Below are 7,309 nucleotides of genomic sequence, written 5' to 3' on the forward strand. Positions count from 1 at the left end.
TTAATCCTCACGACATGCGTCTCACCAAGAATAAGCTGCAAGGTTTTTGCAAAAAGGGACTTATAACATATCCAGAGTTAATTCTTTTGTGAGCCAAAGTTGCACTTAAAATTATCTCGACATCAAATACGTTTAAATTCCGAAATTTAATTTATACTTTATTGCTTATGCCGTAAAGTTGAGATTCATATGACAGGGCTTAATTTAAGTGAAGGCGACATATTTATTTTACGAAATCCAATTTTCTGCTGACGTCTCATGTGTCGACTTTAAACGGTTGGTGCTGTTGTCATGTCTACACTTTTACACGCTTATTCTTCAAGTGATATTTTTAAATTCTCGATATAATACTGCCATATCTTTTACTTGATAATATGATCCCATCGAAATTCCTTTAAGGCTAATCTTAAAATTTAATGCATAATATAATACACTACAGTTGACAATGTCAAGTTCAATAATTTCAGATACATTAACCGGTAGCCACTTGCATGAAAAAAGGTACAATGAAAATTTATGATCCCAATTAGTTTTAGCTCTTAGCATCCAACCTAGGTATAGCCTGTGCTATGCGTCAAGACAACGATATTCTTTCATATGATATATTTAACCATACATAAATACAAATAAACATCCATATTCATCATATAACTAAAAGATGCACTGTGACATATATACATATGTACCATTATGACAAATTGGTTAAGTGGTGTTGGATATGCAGAAACCGGAACACGGCAGTATATTATGTGCGCTGATGTTTTACGGAACTATGGCAGTACTACTGCACAAAGTTATCACTACCACAGTTAGATAAAACACTTTTAAAGGATGAAAACGCGTGTAATTGTAACTGTGTTCTTATATTAGAATTTTGTGTAAAAGTTACATTTTTATTTTAGTTAACCCGATGTTTCAAGACCTTTCCAGATCTCGTTTTCAGGGGGACATATCTTTTACGTTTTCTTTAAATATGTAACACTCGCGTTAATCAAAGAAAATACTAGAACTAATTCTATTAAATCTTCACCTTCATGTCGATCATGCTTGTCCTGCAAAGTCTTCGGTGGTTTATCAACAAGCTGCCTCCACATCACTCCATCTTCAATTTAGCGGGATTTCGCAATTTATTGCCCAGATTTCATCACATTTTTCCATTACTAATAATGCTAATAATTCCATTGCTATCAACGACCAGAAAACAAGTCAAGAAAAAAAATGTAAAAATAAAAAGTAGAAAATAATTAATAAAAAAAAAATGATTGCAGACAAGTCCTCGAATGGTGACCACGTTCTGTAAGACGCAGTGTTGGGAGGCTCTTCACAAGATGGACCTAGCTCTAGTCAAGATCGCCGTTGGATGAGGGCAGCGCAGGACCGATCGCCCACGTGGTGGATATCTTTGGGAGCCTTTGTCCAGCAGTGGACGTCTTGCGGATGATGGTGATGATGATGAAACGACCAAAAATTATTAATATAGTAATATAGATTTAGGCTTTCAAAATAAGAAAGTGGCCGAAATGTTTTAAGTGCTAATTCCTTGAGAGATGACTGTCGCCTTATACATACATTACATTGCTGCGTACGCTTCTGATTGCCACGTTCCCATTAATACTAAATCACTACTAACCGGCTTGTGGTCTAAAAGTCAATAGTGAGGTGAATTGTTTAACGTACGTCACTTCTAGGACCTTCTTATTGAGATTTATATGATTTAGATTGTAGGCAATAAGGTCTTGGCACTCCAGGTACATCTGTTAATAGTTAGACTCAATTGCTCCATCAAAAACCGTTGAATTGAATAATTTTAAAATCACTTAGCGTTCCGTTGAGCCGTCGTTTCATTGTGTTTCTTCTACTGCAATTATCACTGAGAGGGTTCCGAAGAGATGTTTGACCTGATTGCTACCGCCGAATCCCATGTTCACATAACACACCACAAATAAGGATATCATCCCCATTATCTGGATGTGTGGCGTTCTTCCGTAGTGCAGTTTTCAAGGAACTTTCTTCCACGTACAGCCAAGCTGTTGATTCAGCTTCCTTTTGCGGTATTTTCCGAACGATTCTACATGCTTCGAAAAAGCGCTTATACTTTTCTAAAAGACTGGCAACGCTCCTGTTATTCCTCTAGTGTTGCATTAAAATATGGGCAACAGCCATCACTTAAAATCAGGCGACCCGTACGTTCGTTAATCCTCCTTTTCCATTACCCGTGGGAGGCTCCTTTGCACAGGATGCCGGCTAGATTATGGGTACTCCAACGACGCCTGTTTCTGCCGTGAAGCAGTAATGTGCAAGCATTACAGTGTTTCGGTTTGAATGGCGCCATAGCTACTGAAATTACTGGGCAAATGAGACTCAAGGTGACGAGCACAGTTGTAATGCCGCTCAGAATTTTTGGGGTTTTTCATGAATCCTCAGCGGCACTGCATTGTAATGGGCAGGGCGTATCAATTACCGTCAGCTGAACGTCCTGCTCGTCTCGTCCTTTATTTTCATAAAAAAAATCTTAAAAAGAATTAGGGTATGCTAAAACTAAATTCATCACATCTCAAAGTAACTCGATTTTCCCATGTGAGGTTTATAGTGTTTATGGCGCCCATTGCAGATGACGTATGTAGGTGTCGTAACGGTGCATTTATTTATTATGCCATAACTCACATAAAACTAAGCTCCAAGTACAAAGATAGCATCTTACATTCCTACCGGGCCCTTACTTTGAACTACGGGGACAGTTTTCAGAATGCATCAAAGCCTCTTAGGTTAACGAGTTTTGATTGCGTCTCTCGAATATTTCGAATTAATAACCCAATAAATAAAAGATTGGCTTTATAATAATGAAATTTTGTTTACTGTTATGTTGACAATGCAACGGTTATTTGTAAAAGATTAAATTTCTGTGATTAAACTTGACTATGATTTGTAATTTTGTTACATAGAACTTTTAAATCAACGGCTGATTTGCTTCGGTTGAATTAAGAGTTTGTAATAAAAGCTCAATGTTGATGGGTTATTTAAAATGATTTTGCGCACCGTGAAATTAATAAGGTTTATTAAGCGTAGGTAAAATAAACAGTTAATTTAAATCTATTCGTCTAATATTTGAAAATAAATTACATCAGTTTAATCAAATCATTGTTCAAATTTTCATTATGTTTCTAATTTAGATATCACTTTTTTAGCTCTACTTTTTCAATAAATTGTTGCAAAATTTCATCTATTCTCTCCGTATTTGAATTTTAACGCATTTCATGACAAGATAATGTTTCTAAGGAAATTGTATTTGTCTACGTTTAAACAACTGTGCATAAATTGATAAAGTTAATTATCAGCCTTAATACTAACGCTTAATAGTTATATAAACACGTAATAAGTGATACTTAAGTGGTAAAAAACAACTCAAAAATATTATCCTACGTGACAACAAACCTGCATTTGTAAAGTGACAACAAGATAATACAATAATATAGGAATGAAATCGTAACAAAGTCTTGACTTTACATTGAATATTATATATATATATATATATATATTTTCATACTATATATATATATATATATATATATATATATATAGTATGAAAAATTGATGTTGGCCGATTCTCAGACCTACCTAATTACTAGTTTTTTTTTTTATGGAAAAAGGAGGACAAACGAGCTTACGGGTCACCTGGTGTTAAGTTATCACCGCCGCCCACATTCTCTTGCAAGACCAGAGGAATCACAGGAGCGTTGCCGGCCTTTAAGGAAGGTATACCCGGTTTTTTTGAAGGTACCCATGTCATATCGTACCGGAAACACCGCAGCTTTGTAGTACGTGGAAGAAAGCTCCTTGAAAAGCGCACAGTGGAGAACCGCCACACATCCAGATAGTGGTGTTAAAGAGAATAATCTCTTGATCTACAGAACCGATTTTGAAAATTATATTGTAGAAAGCCACACACATTATTTGTGAACGTCATCGACTAAATATCAACCCGAAAAATGAAAATACTTTGTCGTGGTAGTCGGATATGCAAAGTAAGTCGGAGCAAAAAACTGTTTGAACGACAAAATTTCTTCCAAACGCTGACGGTATGGTTACACTGGTAAATACAGACGAAGCCACCGGTAACAGCTAGTTTGAAATAAAGGCACTCAAAAGTATTAATATTCCATAGAGACACTACCTCAAAAAAGCGGATAATTTAATACCGCTGCATTCACCATCTTGACACAAACGTCCATCCACAATCAGATCCTACACGTATAAGTATCTAGCTGAATTATTAATTAAATAATCGCTGTCATGCTTCCGAAATTCAAATAGGCGTAACGGACGTCAATCAATACTGTATTTGGAATTGTCACTCCCTAGAGTCAGACACCATACTTGTCGGTACCTTTAAACTTATATTAGTGAACATGTCTATACCGGATTAGTATAAGGGGCTGTTATGTATACACAGTCTTACGCATTTCATGTGTCGACTTTAAGTTTTAGAAAGCTTAATACTAAACAGTTTTCTTAATGAGCTAACCAAATTTGAACAGTTTAATTAATTTGAATTCTTGGCGTGTATACTAATACACGCCAAGTATAGATTGAATTGGATTGATTAAAGGGTCTTTCATTTGATGTTCCGACACGCTGCAAGTTGTAAATATGATAATGTTGTTAGTTAGTGATTTAGAGTCAGTGGCGCGAAGGCTAGGGCCGTTGTCTTTTATCCAGGTTGATTTCGGGCGCCGCGTCTATTCTAGTACTAAGCCTAAGTTGCTGATGACAATTGATAATACTCAGGGCTATCTTTCTTTACAACACTAATATTCATTTACCGAGAGCCAGTTCAAGTGCCAAATTAAAAAAAAAACGAAAATTACTAATTTGTATACATACATACTTTTAAATACCTACTAAACATCATAAGTACTTTAGGTTAAAAATCATTGTAAATATAATCATAGTTTGGTGTACATTTGTGTGGATAATTATTTCTTTTGTTTTCTTTTTTGTGTTTTCTTGATTGTTGTACATTAAATTTACTCTAACTAGTAATAATTTAGAACATTATTTATTTCTCTTTAATTTCAATTAGTATTTTAGTTAGCATTGTATAATCAAAGTTTTACATAGTAAGATGTGCGTAGCGTATCTGACTACAATTTTATTAGTGTTACTTGTAATTTATTTATGTATTAATTCTGTAAGTAGTAGTTGTTTGGTTTTCTGCTGTGCTAAACGAATATAAACGTTAAGGTATTTCTATATTTCATGCAATAAGTCAGCGAAAAGGTACACGAATCTAATTCCTTGACAGTACGCCCATTGTGTTTTCGTTTTTTAGAATTCTTTTATTTCACGTTCTGACCTGCGAAGAAGTTCAAAGTTTGAGTGTTAATTAATTAACTCGCATTGGCCAGTTTGGTAAATGAATAACTATAGGATCAAAACGGTTTGAAACCAGGGTTTTCTTCACGCAAAATATGCCCACAGTAGACGCTAAGATTAGATATTGAGTTATAGCAAGATATTTTGTGAAATTTGCTAAATAAATAAAAATATTAAAATTTTTATCAGAAAAAATTGTAATTGGTAGAAATATAATTAAATAAAAACACATTTAAATTGTTTTCATTAATAATGTAGGATTGCTGGAGACAGAATTCAAAGGATGCACAAGCTTTTAAAGGCAAAAACCCCTTCAATTCAATCGTTAGCAAACAGAACCGCAAAGCAACCCAACAAAAAATACAACTTCAAAGAAAAACATCTCTGTAAGGCCCCTATTTAAAAGTTTCTAAGCAGATGTCACCGCACGCAATCCGCATACAGAATAAAACTACAATATCGTAGATAATACAGTTACTATAGGTTCTGTTAGGTATCCCTGTGATAATATATCCCGAAGGAAGCACGTGACATGAATTTTTGTTGCGACAGGAACAAGACGCGACAGAAACGATGCGGCGAGCATTATTTTTACTTAAATTTTGAAAAGTCGGTATTGAATTTGTCCTCACAAATATTTTATACAATACTAGGCTGCACGAGAGATGTTGTTCTGTTTATAATAAAAAAACTCTTGCGGGTAGAATTTCGTAAATTCGGTTCTTAGCTGACCTCCACTCGGCGAAAGGAATATTCCTACCAAATTTCAAGTCTCTACGCCTTATGGTTCCAGATATATCGTGATGAGTGACTATATACGTGGAAATCTCTTATATATATATATATATATATACATACATCTATATATATATATATATATATATATTATGATACATCTATATATATATCTATATCTATATATATATATATATAGATGTATCAAATAGGATTTTACCAGTAGGAGGCTCATTTGCACAGGAAGCCGGCTAGCTACAGCAAGCCGGTGGTAGCTATGGCTACCACAACGGTGGCATTTCTGCCGTGAAGCAGTAATATGTAAACATTACTTTGTTTCGGTCTGAAGGGCGCCGTAGCTAGTGAAATTACTGGGCAAATGAGACTCATGTCTCAAGGTGACTTTTTGCGTTTTTTAAGAATCCTGAGCGGCACTGCATTGTAATGGGTAGGGCGTATAAATTACCATCAGCTGAACGGCATGCTCGTCTCGTCCCTTATTTTCATAAAAAAGGAAGGTTTCGTAAGATTACATCAAATTATTCAAATACACAGTTGAAATGAATGTTTGAATAAAAACCCAACTAAATTAATAATTACCAATACTTATCAGAAAATAATTGTTCATTCCGTAACGGATTGCTCTATTTTGGCTGGGTTTTCATTGTGTGATATGTTATTGCTTAGTATATATATTTTAGTTTAGAAAATCAATCAGGGATCCGTGCAGTTTTAAAACGGTTAGTGAAAAACATCAGATCAAAATTCTATGCAGGTACTTGGCACTTGAAGGTAAGTAATTATTACCGTCCATACTCGCTTGCAACACCAGAGGAATTAAAAAATGTTTGTCGTCTTGTCTTGCTTAATAAGTTTTAAGTTGTTTATTAATTCTTTGAATTTTAACTTTTTACTTACCTACGTTCCACTAATATTTGCCTTCAATCAATTCAACACGTGGAGTCTCGTGCCATAATTTGGCAAGTCAACATCTATTGAGGATGGCTCGTGAAGAGGACAAACACTTGTCGAATTTATTGAAGACAAAAAGTAGCGGAATTTACATTCAAGGTAACTCAAAAAAATTGGATTACTTACGTATAATTTACTATTCATTTAAAATGAAGTTCATGTCATAAGGAAACCAAAGCTGTTAAAGGTGATAAAATAGAAACATAACCCTGGCTAATAATAATTATAA

Source organism: Leptidea sinapis, chromosome 25 (assembly GCF_905404315.1).
Source record: "Leptidea sinapis chromosome 25, ilLepSina1.1, whole genome shotgun sequence".
Taxonomy (NCBI): Eukaryota; Metazoa; Arthropoda; class Insecta; order Lepidoptera; family Pieridae; genus Leptidea; species Leptidea sinapis.